The sequence below is a fragment of the Panthera uncia genome, chromosome C2, assembly GCF_023721935.1.
Source record: "Panthera uncia isolate 11264 chromosome C2, Puncia_PCG_1.0, whole genome shotgun sequence".
Taxonomy (NCBI): Eukaryota; Metazoa; Chordata; class Mammalia; order Carnivora; family Felidae; genus Panthera; species Panthera uncia.
Genome location: NC_064810.1, coordinates 44,061,059 through 44,077,804, shown reverse-complemented (window position 1 = coordinate 44,077,804; position 16,746 = coordinate 44,061,059). Strand labels below are relative to the sequence as shown.

Genomic DNA, 16,746 nt, shown 5'->3' with positions numbered 1-16,746 from the left:
AGTCTTCAGAGGAAATGTGATATTGCCAACACCTTGATTTTAGACTTCTGGTCTCTAGAACCATGAGAAAATAAAATAAGTTCCTGTTGTTTTAAGCCAACCAGTTGGTGGAAATTTGTCACAAAAATCCTAGGAAATGAACACATGATATGACATATGCTATGATATATAGTAATAATTCCTATTTAGGTTGTACTTTTAACTAGTCATAACTGGGTAATAAAATTGACTAATAATTTACATGTCTTACATGTAAAAATAAAGATTCATTGGTCATACATATTATTTAAGTAACTTAAATTCTGGCAATAGAAGAATACTTTGAAGCTTTGAGTGATTACTCTGAATCCCTAGATGAGATAGTTGGTAAGTGAGGGTTAGGAGATGGAAGGCAGGAAAGTATTGCTACGGTTGGGAAAACTATCCTTCTCTACCGTTCATGCAATGACAGATTTCTTCTATCAGCTATCTTTTCCCAGTTTCAATATAAATCTATGTCTTATCCTTACTATGGCTCCCAATAACAATATTTAAGTCACATTACAAATATTAAATACATAGACACATTTAATTACTTTAATATTAAAAATAGTTTGTATAGTGAATATAAAACAGTAACATATGGAAAGTCAGCATTTCATTTCTAGGCACTGTCCTAGTTAAAGGTTAAATTTCAATTATGTACCATTAGTTTCAACAGATGTTTTCTTTCTTTAGCAAACAGGTAAATAAACCAACACTGATTTCTCAAAACCCAAGTAATGTGTAAAACTTTATAAAACTAACAATTTCTATTTTCATTTGCTTTAGGTTTTGAAGTCTTATGGTTTTAGGGTTAAACATTATGCATTGAGGGGAAAACATTTTGCCTTGAGAACTGCCTAACACTAAGTGGAAGCACTGGCTAATTCACCAAGGAAGACTAGTTCATTGCCCCATGCTATTCTTTCCATTGGCAAAGGGAGAAATTGTCAAATCACATGTACTGAAATGCCAAAATTTGTTGTGAAGATGTATTTTTTTTAAAGTGGGCTTCACCTCCAACATGGAACTCAACACTGGGCATGAACTCATGACCCTGAGATCAAGACCTGAGCTGAAATCAAGAGTCCAACACTTAACCAACTGAGCCATCCAGGCACCCCTGTCATGAAGATTTCTATTACATTATTCACATTGTCAGGTCACTAACAAAAAAACTTGCGAATTTTGGAACCCATTTAGAAAAATTCTTACATAAAGGAAGTCACTGAACTACATTTTAATTTTAATTAGCATTCCTCTCCCTTTACTTTGCTGTTCTTTCCAAATATGTAGCTACATTAGAATTTATGATTATGTTTGTTAACATCTACTCAGAGATAAATGACACATTTAGTTACATATAGAAGGAAAAGGCTACAAAAGAGCATATTTTGAAGACACTGACTGAAGGCTGCTTTTCTAGACAGACAGTGAGTCTGTGAAGAGAAGAGCCAGTCCAGGACTAAGACTACAGAAAGATGTACTTCTAGTTGAATAACATCCTCTCTGCTTCCTAGGTATAAACCTGAAGAACCAGAAGCAAAGAGTAGCTTGTCTTCTTTCTTTATCCAGTGTGATCTTGTTCTAGCGCCCACCAAGATCTACTTGAAAGCAAATTAGATAATGAGTAAATAGATGCCATAAGAAATTTAGTCTGCTAATAAACACATAGCAAAATCACTACTCAGCATCAAAGAATGCTAATAAACAGAGAGAGAAAATTCACCTGAAGCTAAATATAAAACACATAAAATAGGTAATTGGCATTGGATGGAACCGGTGTTTGTAAAAAACTTTGTTTTTGGTATCTGTAGAGACCCTATTGGAGAATGACAATAAAATATATTTCTAAAAATCATACTATTTTGTTATTACAATAAAACTGTAACAGTTATTTGATTATTACTTTTTTCCCTGAAATACTATGAGAGCTATTGAGAGAAATAGCTATTATAATTTTGTAGTGTTTTTTTTTTAATGAGTAACAAGATAAAGGACAGAAATATTGTTCACACTTAAAAAATAAATAATCTTGAATGCCTTTCAGACAAAGGGCTGGTTCTAAAATTTTATATAGATAACTTAAAACCTATTCAACCTTAATAGATAAATGAAAAGTTTACAAAACACTAACAGGTATATATAAGGTCCTCCATTCAACAGGTGAGTGAAAGTTAACTTTTGTTATGTTGAATTTCTGGTCAAGTGATGTCATAACCCCTTGCTTTGATAATCCATTTCTATTCAACATAGAGAAGTCATAAATAAAATATAAAACTAGATAATCAAAATTACCATAGCCAAGGTGAAAACCAGGTAAGAAGTCCTTGGAAGAAAAAGTGAACAAAGATGCAAAGTATTAGGGAGACCTGATGCCACAGGGCTGCTGACATCTTGATGTGAAAACAAGTACTTGTGCCTGGTAGTTTTAACTCTTTGTCCTCAGAGGGCAAAGAACTAAAAATCATTTACATGAGGCTGAAGACAGAAGAGGCTTATTGGTTCAAGATTGACTTTTTACACTATTTCACTGCCCACTTCAACTCAGGATAGGAAGCTAAAACCAAACAAACATGGTTGCTGAGCAATATGCAGGCCCAGCTTGGCAACAAAGGAGTGAACCAAACTGTAGAAATCTAATGCTAGGGATTAGTGAATAGAATCATAATGAGACAAAGTAAATAAACATGGATAAAAATAGATTCAGGGGCATCTGGGTGGCTCAGTCAGTTAAGTGTCCAACTGCTGATTTAGGCTCAGGTCATGATCTCACAATTCCCGTGTGTCAGGCTCTACGCTGACAGTATGGAGCCTGCTTGGGATTCTCTCTCTCCCTCTCTGCCCCTCCCTGACTCTAGAAAGAAAGAAAGAGAGAGAGAAAGTGAAAGAGAAGAAAGAAAGAAAGAAAGAAAGAAAGAAAGAAAGAAAGAAAGAGAGAGAGAAAGAAAGAAAGAGAGAGAGAAAGAAAGAGAGAGAGAGAAAGAAAGAAAGAGAGAAAGAAAGGAAGAAAATAGGTTAATAATATAGTCTGAAAAAAATTATAAATATATTTAAGATGTCAATGATATAAATGTTGGAATAATTTCCATTATAAGAAGATAAAAATAAACGTAGGGGTAGACAAAAAGAGAGTGAAAAGAAATAAAAAGAGAGGATTACAAAAAGAATCATAAATATGCACAGATTCACACATATATTTATTGCTATGAAATCAGGGGCCAGGCTACCCACTTGACTTGACAAAATGATTAAAATAGTGGAACATATATAGAAACATATCCTGGTTTACCTACAAGAAGAGAAAAGCATTCAAAATTGTGAAAGACCTGCTAAGAAATAGAAGGGATTGAAAGGTTCTAGTATTTGTCCTATGACAATAAAATAGAATACCTGAGATCATAGTTGTGAATTTTCTTCAAGAGGATTAAAAATAACTTTAAAAAAAACCCACGAGTCTTCAAATTAAAAGTAAATTCTGAGAATGAGAGGATGTTATAGAGAAATAATGTTCAACAATTACTCCATGCACTTCCCTACATAGCTTACTCCCACTGAAATTAGCTGAGGGCATGCAGCTAGTTCTGGTGAATGCACTCTAAGAAGGAATAGGTCAAATTTGGGCCAAAGCTATGATGCAGGCAGAATAGGGGTACCCTTCTATGATGTACCATCTATTTGAGATCATTTGCTATAGTTACTCAAATGTGAAACTGACTTAAGCCTAAATGTTTAGAAGAAAATGTTGTTTTCAAATAAATGATATACCTGGCAATGAGCAAGGCTTCACAGCTCTAAAGCCATTTGTGAGTCTTTAAAACTACACCAGTAGACTATGAAACCTGTGCATCCCCCAAGACATCTCAGTTGTGGTTGTGGATGAGAAAAAACTTTATCAAGGGTAGAACCAGAGTCACAGAACGAAACAAACCAGGGAGTTTCTCCTAGGGAACAGAACCAAGTGTATGGGTAAATGTACAGACCCATGTCATCATCTCCATATCAAAAACAGAATATTAGCAGCATCTCAGAAGACATTCTTTTTCCTTCTTTCAGTCACTACTATCCTGAATTTTAATATAATAGTTTGCCTATTTTGAATCTATATATGCATGGAATCACACAGTATATACTCCTTGGTTTCCAGTTTCTTTCACTCAACATTATATTTATGAGCTTCATCCATCCTGTTGGATGAAGACATAGTTTGTTCATTTTCAGTGCTTTGTAATATTGCCTTTGGGGTGTGGACCACTATTTATTTATTTTATTCTTGAATGACATTCATTCATTCATGTCTCTTGGTGAACATGTTACGCAATTCTACTGCATTTATATCCAGAGGTAAGGTGGTAGGAAATGGGAGTGTTAACAATTACCAGAAATTGCCAAACAGTTCTCCAGAGTATTGACAATGATTTTCACACTCCCCAGTAGTGTATGAGTCCAAATCCTTTCTAAAACTTGACTTTTAAAAAACTTTAGCCATTCTGTTATGTATATATTAAAAACTCATTATGTTATTATTCCAACATTTCTATTATAACAGCAAAAATATAAAAAAGTTCAAAGAACTTTACAATGAACATCCATATATCCACCACTTTGATACTTTAACCTTCTACTATATCTTTTTATTTTTTATTTTCTTAAGTTTATTTTTATTTATTTTGAAAGAGAGATAGACAGCAAGCAGGGGAGGGGCAAAGAGAGAGGGAGACAGAATCCCAAGCAGGCTCCACACTGTTAGTGCAGAGCCCGATGTAGGACTCAAACTCACAAATCGAGAGATCATGACCTGAGCCAAAGTCAAGAATCAGATGCTTAATCAATTGAGCCACCCAGGTGTCCCAACATTCTACTACACCTTTTTAAAATCACCTATCAATCCCTCTATCATCTCAAGTTTTATATTCTGATGCATTTTGAAGAAATTGAGCTCATTTTCATAGGTCTATTGATTATTTGGCTATCTTCTTTCTCTAATACTCATTCAAGTCTTTTGCATAGCTTTCTTTCCTGTCAACTGTCTTCTCATTGGTTTGTAAGAAGTTTTTTTTAATATATATTCTGCAGATGAATCCTTTGTCTGGTTGCTGTACTGCAGATACCTTCTTCCAATCTAAGTTGTCCTTTCCTATTTTTGATGGTTTCTTTCAATAACAAAAGGTCTTAATATAGATCAATTTACATTTTTGTGTTTGTTCATTAAATTTGGGGTCATGTTTAATAAATATTTTCCCATTTGAAACTTATAAGTATTTTCTTTGGAAAGCTTTATAATTTTATCTTTCACATCTAGAACTTCAATCCATTTTTTATGTATTATGTGAAGGGTCAAGATACATTTTTCCCATATAGTTATTCAATTGACCCCAGAACATTTTTTGAAAACATATTACTGCAATGTCACCTGATTACAAATCAGGTAACCTAATATATGGTGTCTATTTTTAAATTTTCTAGTCTGTTCTATTAGTCAATTTGTCTATACTTGCACCAATATCATACTGCATTAATTACTACACATTATAATCAGTTTAGATGTTTTATGCTATAAATGTCTCAATATTTTGTTTTATTACCCAGATTTCCTTGGTTATTCTTTGATTTTGTAAAAAAATTTAGAATTGGCTTATCAATTTTCACATAAACACACACACAAAACTAAATGGAAAATAACAAGAGCTGATGAGGAGACGGAGGAACTAGAACCCTTCTAATATCACATATGAGAATGCAAAATGGTTCATCCAGTGTGGAAAACAGTTTGGGAGTTCCACAAAAAGTTAAACATAAAATTCCATTGCTAAGTATACACCCTACATAATTGAAAACAGGTATTCATATACATGTATATGCATAGCAGAACTAATAATAACTAAAAGGGAGAAACAGCTTAAATGTCCATCAGTGGACGAATGAATAAACAAACTGTAGCATACACATACAAGAAATATTATTCAGCCATAACAAGAAATGAAGTACTGGTACATGCTGCATAGATGAAGCTCATGAATGAAACTCAGAAACATTACACTAAATTAAAGCAGCTAGACACAAAGGGTCACACATGGTATGATTCCATTTATATGAAGTATCCAAAATAGGTAAATCCATAGAGATAGAAAGCAGATTGCTTATTGCCAGATGCTGAGGGAAAGGAAGCACAGGGAGGAACTGCTTAATGAATATGGGGCTTCCTTTTAGGAGGATGAAAATGTTTTGGAGCTAGGTAGAAGTGATAGTTCCACAATACTGTGGTGGTTACACTGAATAATTCACTTTAAGATGGTTAATTTTATGTCAATTTCACCTCAGTTTTTTTAAAGGAAAAAAACAAAAACTAGATGAAGTATCTATTTTGATAGAATTCATTAAGTCTATAAGGCATTTTGAGAGAATTCACTAATATATAATAGTGTTTTGTCCACTCCATGAACATATATACTTTCCATTTCTGTACGTCTTTATTTTCTTCAAAGACTATTTGTGGTTTCAAATGCAAAGTGTCCCTGCATATAATTTTTCGGATTTATTTCTGAATATCTGTAGTTTTTGATGTTATTAAAAATGATACTTTAAAATATTTATTTTTTGATGATAGTATACAGAAATAAAAGTAATTTTTTATTGTTCATTTATTTTTGAGAGAGAGACAGAGACAGAGAGGCATGAGAGGTGGAGGGGCAGAGAGAGAAGGAGACAGAGAATCCAAAACAGGCTCCAGGCTCTGAGCTGTCAGCACACAGCCCGACAACGTGGGGCTCAAACTCACAGAGTGCAAGATGATGACCTGAGCCGGAATCAGAGGCCCAACTGACTGAGCCACCCAGGAGCCCCAAAAGTAATTTTTATATATTGACCTTGTATCCATTATTATACTCATTGATTTTTACCCCCATTTCTTTTACAAAAGCTAACACTAGAAATGGATCATTAATGAAATAAGGAATTATGAATAGGACACTTTAAGCACAATATTTATAGTTTTCATCCAAGGAAAGTTTTATCTGCATTTTAGATTTTCACTGAAACGATAAAAACATAGTCTTACAAAGCCTTAAACCCAAGGGTAGATAATACCTCATAATAAAATAAAGCACAACATTAATAACATATTAAGTGCCCTGTAAGTGAAGTTTTATGAAGTATGTTTTTCTGTAATAATATTAATACACACTCAAAAATAATAAATCAATTTATTTAGTTCCCTTAAACTAATCTGTGTACTAGAAATTAATGATACTAATGATCAATTAATAACAAGGTAGACAATATTTGTGAAGGTTAACTTTATGTTTTTTATCATTCATATTTTATTCCTACTCTCTAGTAAACGATTATAATTGATTCGGTGCTTAGAGATATCAAATCTTAAAAAGCTACTGGAAAGCATCATTGAATATCATGTAAGGGATAAACCATTACTGGACTGATACAAACCTTTATATATCTAGACAGACAAATCATAGCCAGAATACATATGATAATATTTAATGGCATTAGATCACAATAGCTTTAGCAGCCATATGCACAATATTACGACCCTAAAACTAGCCTGTTAAGTCCCTGTCCCTGATTTGAAGCTTTCTAACTACTCTGCCCACATTCAACAAAGTGATCTTTTCAAAATATAAGTCTGCTTCCACACTCCAATAAATTTACATTGAGATAAGATAATTAGATTACATACCTTGCTATGGCCGACAAGGCCTTGTTTGTTAATAATGCTCCTAGCCTCTTTTACCTTCTTTCTCTTCTTGCTTGACTTACTCTTTGCTTCTTTTTGCTTAACCTGTATCCTTCCTTTCCTCCCTCCTTCTTTCACTCTTTCTCTCTTTCTGATCTCTACCCACAAGGACCTTCATTAATTTAGTCTCATATGCCTTGCAAATTCTGTTTCCACTTTCTGAGAAGTGCTTTCTTTCCTTCTTTTCTCCTGCCAGCATATGCTTACCCTCTGTCTCCTCTCCACTGTCCCTTAGGAAAGTGTTTTCTGATTTTTCTGATCAGATTAAGTTCCTTATTATAAAGTCCAGTGGCATCTCTCCTTCATAAAACTTATACTTATCACATTTTGAGTTTTACACTTACCATATTATATGATTATTTCATTAATGTCTATCTGCTTCCATAACAAGGACCAAATTTTCATTATTATTTTAGTCTTATAGCCAACAATATAGCTTATAATAAATAGTTGCTAAATGGGTGGATAGATGGATAAAAAAAGATAAATTAATGACTGTTGAATAAACACTGACAATTCTTTTTTCTCTCTGAATCACAATGTCAATCATTTGCATCAAGGCAGTCTTTCTTATTTTTTATATAAATTAATAGGTAACATCTCTTAGAGATGCAATAAAACCAGATTCTTAGTCTTCCTCTTTCTAAGCTCTATTCCTCCTCTTTCTAAGGAAGCATATAACAAAATTAAGGTATTTTCCTACATACATATAACATATATTGATTTTATATATCAACTCTGGATTACAGAGGTAACGAAGTCGTTTTATGATTGTTGGGAAAATATCAATATTAAATCACACTATTGATAAAATTACACATTAATTAAGTTGAAGCATAAATAAATATATATTTATTACATGTTTTCTTTTTTAATAATAAAAGAAAGGTACACCTATTATAGAGAATTTTCAAAAAAAATATAATAAGAACAAAAAAACCAAATCACCCATATTCTCATGACCTAGAGAAACATATTCTTAGTGTTTTTATTTCCTTTCATGTTTTTTTTTGTTCTAGCACTAACAGTTTAAAATAAAGACCAATTTTTTTTTCTTTATTTCACTCAGTATTATATAAGACAACATTCCAATGTTATTTAAGTCTACAATGTAAATACAAGTTTAATGGTTGTATAATAGGCAACATCCTGGCATGTGATCTCATCCTCAAGTTCAGCTTGAGTGAGGTTCAAGATGGCTGTAAAACTCTACATATCATATCTGCATTCTAGATAGCAAAAGGGGATGTATCTATTAAAAAGATTTGACCTCTAGTTGATAGAGCTCATTTTAAGCAGCCATCCTACACAAAACATCTCCATTTACATCTCATTGGCTAAAACATAATGTTTTGGCCACAACTGGCTGCAAAATACACTAGACACTTCAGAGTTTCCTTACTCACACTGCTGCCTTAAAAGGTTCTATTAATGAGAGAGAAAAAGGAGAATGGATATTACATGACAACTAGTAGTTTACTCCATTCAACTAAAATCCATTTTCTCTTCTTCCCAGATTAACTTATACTTTCTCTTCCTCTGTAGTTGGGTATAATAATGTGAACGGGTTGTAGCCAATGAAATATGAGGGAATATACTATGTGCCACTTCTGAACTTTTAAAAAGGACTATCCTCTCCATGGAGAAGAGAAGGAGGAACTCATGACAACAACTAAAGAATACTCACTTTAGACTCTTACATAGGGAGAATAATATTATTTTGTGCTTGAATTATATATTTGGGGTTTATCTGTAATATAATTAACATTACCTGAACACTAGCAATACAATTTACCAACCAAACAAGGATCCAACCAAACAAAACAAACAACCAAACAAAAATGAATAGGACACAATTAATAATTATTCTAGGACAACAAAAATAAACCAGGACTATTCCAGGCAAACCATTAATCCAAACAACTAGTCCAGTGTTCATAAATAGAAAGAATAAAAAATAACTATTGTATGTTTTCTGTACCTACTTCTTTACTGTAAGACCTAAAATGTGGGTATTTCTGAGAGCAATTCTCATTAGGAACCATGAAGAAATCCCTTTTAATGTGCATCAGAAAGTACTGCATTTAAGGAAAGCATATAATTTGATTAAATGAATAAAATTATTAAATTGAGCAATCTAAATCAACAATACAGATTTAATTTTACCTCTCCAAATGTGGTCTATAGAATGAACTAACATTCAAAGGATAAAATGTGTGTGTGTGTGTATGTGTGTGTATATTTTTAAATCCTAGTTTCATGCTTTCATTTGAAAGACTTTTTAAATTATGTTGAAATATTTTGATATTTATTGCTTCCTAATTATGGGAGAGATGAAGACTAAGTCAAGTATTACATTTATGGGCACAACAGGTTTTGCTTTCCTAAGATAAAACAAAGTTAAACCACATTAAACACCTATTTTGCTTACTATGATACATTAGTTCAAAATACTAATTGCACGGAATACAGATTACAAAAACCTATTTAACATTTAATGCTGACCTATGCTTTTTGAAGCTTGACTGGTTAACATAAATTTTCTAAAATTTGCAGTCCATCTATCAACCATTAAAAATCCATATGTTGTATTTTTTATCTTCCTCTTTAATAACAAAGTGCAGGATTAATATCCATCTGGGGTTAATACTTCCCAGACGTGATTCAGATCATCAACTGTTCTAAACCAGTCATTAATTCTTTGAAAGTGTATTATGCCTTGACTGGGGTTGCTTAAATACCTTTTAAGCTCTTTTATAGTCTTTATTTCATAGGTAAGTATCTTTCCCACCCACCTTTCAACTTACTTTTAATGTAAAAAAAAATTCATGATGAGAAAATGGATTGGATTGCCTAAAATACAAAAATGAGAATAAATATATAAACCATTCTGCCTATACTCAAGACCAATGCTAAATAAGAACTCAGTTCAATTATCACAAGCATTTAGTCTTTTCTTCATAGCTGATTCAGCCCAAAGGTAATATCAAACTGTTCCAGCTCCAGTGAGAGTTGTAATACCAATATCTTATCTAAGATATCTTAACCAATAACTTATATAAAATAATTTGCTACTTGTATATCTATGTAGCTATTCAACCAACTTTTACTGAACATGTCAAAGGTCAGTCACTATACTGCCTAATTGATACAGGTGACACATGCAATCCATTTCTTTGAGAGTTCACAATCTGGTAGGAGGCAGACATTTAAATTTTGTGAAATAAATGCTATGATATGTATTGAGTTTTGGGTATCCCAAAAAAAAGGAGTTTCCTAAAATTCAACTTTCTGCAGTAATAAGTCTACACAGAAAAGATGGAAAATCTTCTTTGCTTTAAAATACCAACAGGAAAAAAGCCAGAGAAGATAAGGGTTGGCAAGAGAACGTTCCATATAAACTCAATAGCATAGTCTTACACAAAAGTAACAGAAAGTTACATAGAAGAAACTACAAAAGTCTCTTTTAAAAAAAAAGCTGGAAAATGGGCATGGCTAAAGGGCAGAGAACATCAGAAGGTGAAAAGTGAGAAGCAGCTGTGGGTCATGGGGCAAATGGTAGATAAGGGGAATAGGGATTAAACAGGAACAAGATTTGATCTTCAGTTTTCAGATTAGTCTGGCCACAGGATAAAGGATGGGTTTGAAAGGTTGGTGGAAGGGGCTGGAGAAAAACCCAAAGCAACAGGATAATTTAAACATAACCATGCTGATGTGGAGGAGGTGATGAGGAACCAAACTGATGCGGTAATGATAGAGAATGATCTGAAAGAGCTTCAAGGAGGTAGACCAACAGGATTTGGAGATTGGAGGTGGGGCTTAAGAATGAGTCAATCACTTAAAATGCAAACAAGATTATAAGAATATCTGGCTGACTATATTTCATCTAGTTGTTAAGTATTTTACTAATAATCCCTTAGAGTTCATAAGAGAATTTAGCATTTGTATGTGCTTGCTTTGGATTTAGATGTAGACTCTTTTGTTTATAAATGAAATGGGTTTTTTAAAGTTTATTTATTTATTTTGAGAGAGAGAGAGAGAGAGAGAGAGAGAGAGAGAGAGAGAGATAACTTGTATGTGTGTGCATGCAGGTAGGAAGACAGACAGAAAGGGAAAGAATCCCAAGCAGGCTCTGTGCTCAGAAGAGTCCAACATGAGCACAAATCGAACCATAAGACCATGACCTTAGCTGAAATCAAGAGTCGGATGCTTAACTGACTGAGCCACCAGGGGCTCCTAAATGAAACAGTTTATAAATAGCTTGAATTATTCTGGTTAAAACAATTAGAACTTTTTGATAAAACCAGAAACTGAGTTTAAATTATATAATATGGGAGTTATTTTAAAAGAACAACTGTAAACTTCTGTTGGAACTAGGAGACTAGAAGTTAAAGCTTTCTAAGTAATAGTGTAAAAAATAAAGAGAATAAAGGAAAGATTATGTTATATAAATCAAAGGTAACTGGCTTAAAGTGACCCATACCATTATATATATATATATATATATGCATGCTTATGGGAAGACACCAACAAGAATATACAATAAAAAACCGCAGAGATACTGGAAAAATGAATTGCATACATACTTATTTTCAGCTGCCCAGAGAATATGAAGCTAATTATATATTCACAGATCAGTAAATACTTCACATCTGATTTCCCAAATCATTACTATCTGCTTTACTCTTACTTCTCTTCCTCACCATAGAATTAGTTTCATCACTACTCAATACATGTTCTTTCAACTGGTAAAAACTAAGGAAGTAATCCACATATTTACTTATTTTGGAGAGGATGCTACTATATAGGAAGGAATAGTCTGATATAGTTCACAGAAAAGTGCCACAAATCACAGTTGCTCAGCATTATGAACGGTAGTCCAATTATGGAAGGAGCCCAAATGTCCAACAACTGATGAATGGATAAAGAAGTTGTGGTATGTATACACACACACACACACACACACACACACACAGTAGAGTATTACTCAGACATAAAAAAAGAATGAAATCTTGTCATTTTTGTAGTAATGTGGATGGAGCCAGAGACTATTATGCTAAGCAACATAACTCAGTCAGGGACAGACAAATGCCATATGTTTTCACTTATATGTGGAATTTAAGCAACAAAACAGATGAACATAGCGGGGAAAAAAGAAAGGCAAACAAGAAAAAAGACTTAACTACAGAGAACAAACTGAGGGTTGCTGGAGGGGAAGTGGGCAGGGGCATGGGTTAAATGGGTGATGACTATTAATGAGGGTACTTGGTATGATGAGCATTGGGTGTGTATGTAAGTGATGAATCGCTAAATTCTACACTTGAAACTAATATTACACTGTATGTAAATGAACTGTAATTTAAATAAAAACTTAGAAAAAAACCAAAAAATATCACAGTGGCTCAGATATTAAATATTTGGAAATTTATGGACTCTAATAAGCTATGCATATTTATTCACCTGTTTCCTCGCATTGCCCACATGCAGGGGAGGTCATTTACCCAAGCACAAGTTGCTAAAAGAGGGCCTGTAGCTGGGGTAATTCATATTCCTGTGTTCTCTTCAAGGAAATTCTACCTTCCATGGATTTTATGTTTCCTGGTTGGCCTTAAAACAGGCTCTGATATATGGAATACAGTGCCTTTCCAAACAGTTTAATTGTAATAGAAGACTCTTTTATTACAAAAATCATTTTGCCATTATAAAAATTATTATAGTAATGGAATTACTATGTTCACTTATAGCTTTTATTTAGACATGAATGACCTGAATCACTATTTTCCTAATTGCTTCAGAATAAATTTCCTAATAGTAATTCACTATATTTAACAGATAAGATCACATATCTTGTATCATCTTGGATTATTCAAACCCTAAAGATCATCTAAGTCACAACGTGCAAAAAATACATATATGGTATTTGAAATTAATATTTGACATCTCAGAAACAAAGTTTTCTAACCTCTAATTGTCATAACTAATATAAAATACAACTTAATATCCAATAGCAATTTTTTTCTACTAGCATTCAGTCTTCTTTTTGTTACAGTGTACTTCACTGTTGAAAAGAAGTTTGATTTTGAGTATTGGTGTGCCTATATCTATGTCCACTACAACTCTGTAACAAAGATCTGATCTACTATGTTTTACAAGTAGCCAAAACAGAAGAGTGGGAGAAAAAAACTGGGAAAATCAAAACTTTCATTTTCTTGCTAAAATTATTACTATGAATAAAAATAAATAGTTAAAATCTTCTGGGTGAGTTGATGGGGTGATTAAAAATCAAGTTGTTTCAGGGCATCTGGGTGGCTCAGTCAGTTAAGCACCTGACTTCAGCTCTTCAGCTCAGGTCATGATCTCATGGTTTGTGAGTTCCAGCCCTGCATCAGGCTCTGTGCAGACAGCTCAGAGCCTAGAGCCTGCACCCAATTCTGTCTCTCCCTCTGTCTCTGCCCATCCCCAATTCACTCTCTCTCTCTCTCTAAAAAGTAAATAAACATTAAAAAACTTAAAAATCAAGTTCTTTCCATCAACAATAAGTACTTTTTAAATGTTTACGTATTTTGAGGGAGGGAGGGAGGGAGAGGGGGAGAGAGAGAGAGAGAGAGAGAGAGAGAACGAGCACAGACAAGAGGCAGAGAGACAGGGAGAGAGAGAATCCCAAGCCCACTCCAGGCTGTACACGCAGAGCCCGATGCAGGGCTCAATCTCACAGATCATGACCTGGGCCGAAATCAAGAGTCAGACACTTAACCAACTGAGCCATGCAGGCACCCCAACATTAAGTATGTGTAATATTGAATATAAATCAAATAATACCTTATGGAATTATTATTATGAAATGTTACCTTTCAACTATCAGGATTTATTCAGGTATAAGTACTGTTAATAATCAGTATGTGGCTACCCAAACAAGTCATTTATCTTTGCAATTACAGTATCAAAATTAAAAACCACATAGCTATTACATTTTAAGTAGTATCAAATATAATTAATAAAGCTCACAGGAAACGGTATGTCTTTAATCATGAAATTTCTTTTCTATATTATGAAAAGTCTTTTACTTTTCTGGTGAGTACCAGTTACTTTTTATTAGTCAGAATTAATATTGAGCCAGGATGCCCACTGTGATATACCCACTGCTGGGAAGTATTGAATGGAACCTGATCTGTAATGAGTATTACGGATTTTGAATGTCACAGTCAACTACAGGTCTTACTGTATTTTTCTATTTCATCTACAATGTTCTATATTGGCCAAAACCAAACTGTAATAAATAAACTATCAATAAATAAAACTATCAGTTGAAAGGAGTAAACCACGAGTATTTCAAGAAAATTTATGTGATTTTTCTTTAACTCTTTTTCAGATTATGAGAACTCAAGAGATATATATTTTTTAATTTCTTCTTTTGTACAAAGTTATTGCATGAACAGTATCCTTCATGTTTCCTTTTTTCTCATTAGCATTACAATAACATGACTTCTTAAAGACTATCTCCTTCCCAGAAGATTTTCAAAATTAAAATGGGTCTTTCATTTTTGCACTGGGTAAGATTTAGTATTAACTAGTTAGTTATTAGTGATTTACAGCAAAAGGAAAATCAAGGGCATATGCCCTGTACTTAATATTTATGAAAAAAAAATCTCCACTATTCACTAATAACTTCCATATGTTATGTAAAAATTTATATTCAGCATTCTTTCATTGATTACCATAGCACTATTAACTACTTTGTTATATCATCATCATTTCACTATGTTAGTGTAATACACTGACAGATTAAGGATGGAAGGGACACTTACAGGATAAAGTTCTTAAGATTTTTAAATTATGTAGACATAAAATTTTGACATTAGGCACTGAGAGCATAGTGTTAAGAATTACAACCACTGGTTACCAAAATCTTTGATGTATTCATTCTTTTCTAAAACCAAGCTCCAGCATATATACAAGTGTAACTATTCAATTGTACTCTGTTCTCAATATATCAATAATGTCATATTGTCTATATTTTGAACATCCTTTCCTAACGATTTTCTAAGGTGCTTACCTTTCATTTCCAAGAGTCTATGTTATTATCTAAAACAAAAGAAAGCTTTATGAATTTTTGTTTGTTTGCTTAACTGAATCCAGAACATTTTTACTTTTACTTCTATTTACTGGGGGTGAGACATACGCTATCTAAATGAGTTAAGAAACTGAAATTCTAAGTTTTCCACAATATGGTTAGCCTATCATCACAGTCTCCTTTCCCACAAAACCCTTCACCCAACCACACAAATTATTCTCAACATTCCTATAACATAATGCACACACATTTGAGAATTCTGTGCCTTTCCTCAAGTTATTCTTTTTGCCTAACAGATGCTTTCCACCCTCTCATCCAGCCCATATGTGATTCCTTCACAGTTTATAAGAAAGAGCTGATGTCACATCCTACTACCATTTTTTCTGACCAGAATTAATCCCTCCTTTTATTATTTTTTCAGAAACCATTACTCAAAACTACCTGAAGACACTCTTTGGCCTTATAATTGTGCAGAATTAGCTCTATACTCCAAGACTCCGCAAGTTATGTAAGCATACTTTTAAGCACCCTAATAGGGTACTTGGCACAAAGAGCATAAAATGAAAAGTTTGTTAAATTGAATTCTGGGGGCGCCTGGGTGGCTCAGCTTGTTAAGTATCCGACTTCAGTTCAGGTCATGATCTCACGGCTTGGGGGTTCGAGCCCCAAGTTGGGCTCTGGGCTGACAGCTCAGAACCAAGAGTCTGCTGCGGATTCTGTGTCTCCATCTCTCTCTGTCCCTCCCCTGCTCATGCTCTGTCTCTCTCTCTCTCAAAAATAAATAAACATTTAAAAAAATTTAAATTGAATCCTGGACACCACATATTTTAAATGTTAGTACAAGTGAGTTGACAAGCAAGCATTTCAGCAAATATATACATTTTTTTTTCATTTTTGCAAG

General features: G+C 33.4%; 1 protein-coding gene across 1 annotated transcript in view; it reads right to left on the bottom strand.

Moving 5' to 3' along the window:
- EPHA6 (EPH receptor A6) overlaps positions 1-16,746 on the bottom strand; it is an 867,771-nt gene that overhangs the window by 772,989 nt on the left and 78,036 nt on the right. The gene's annotated exons all lie outside the window — the stretch shown is intronic.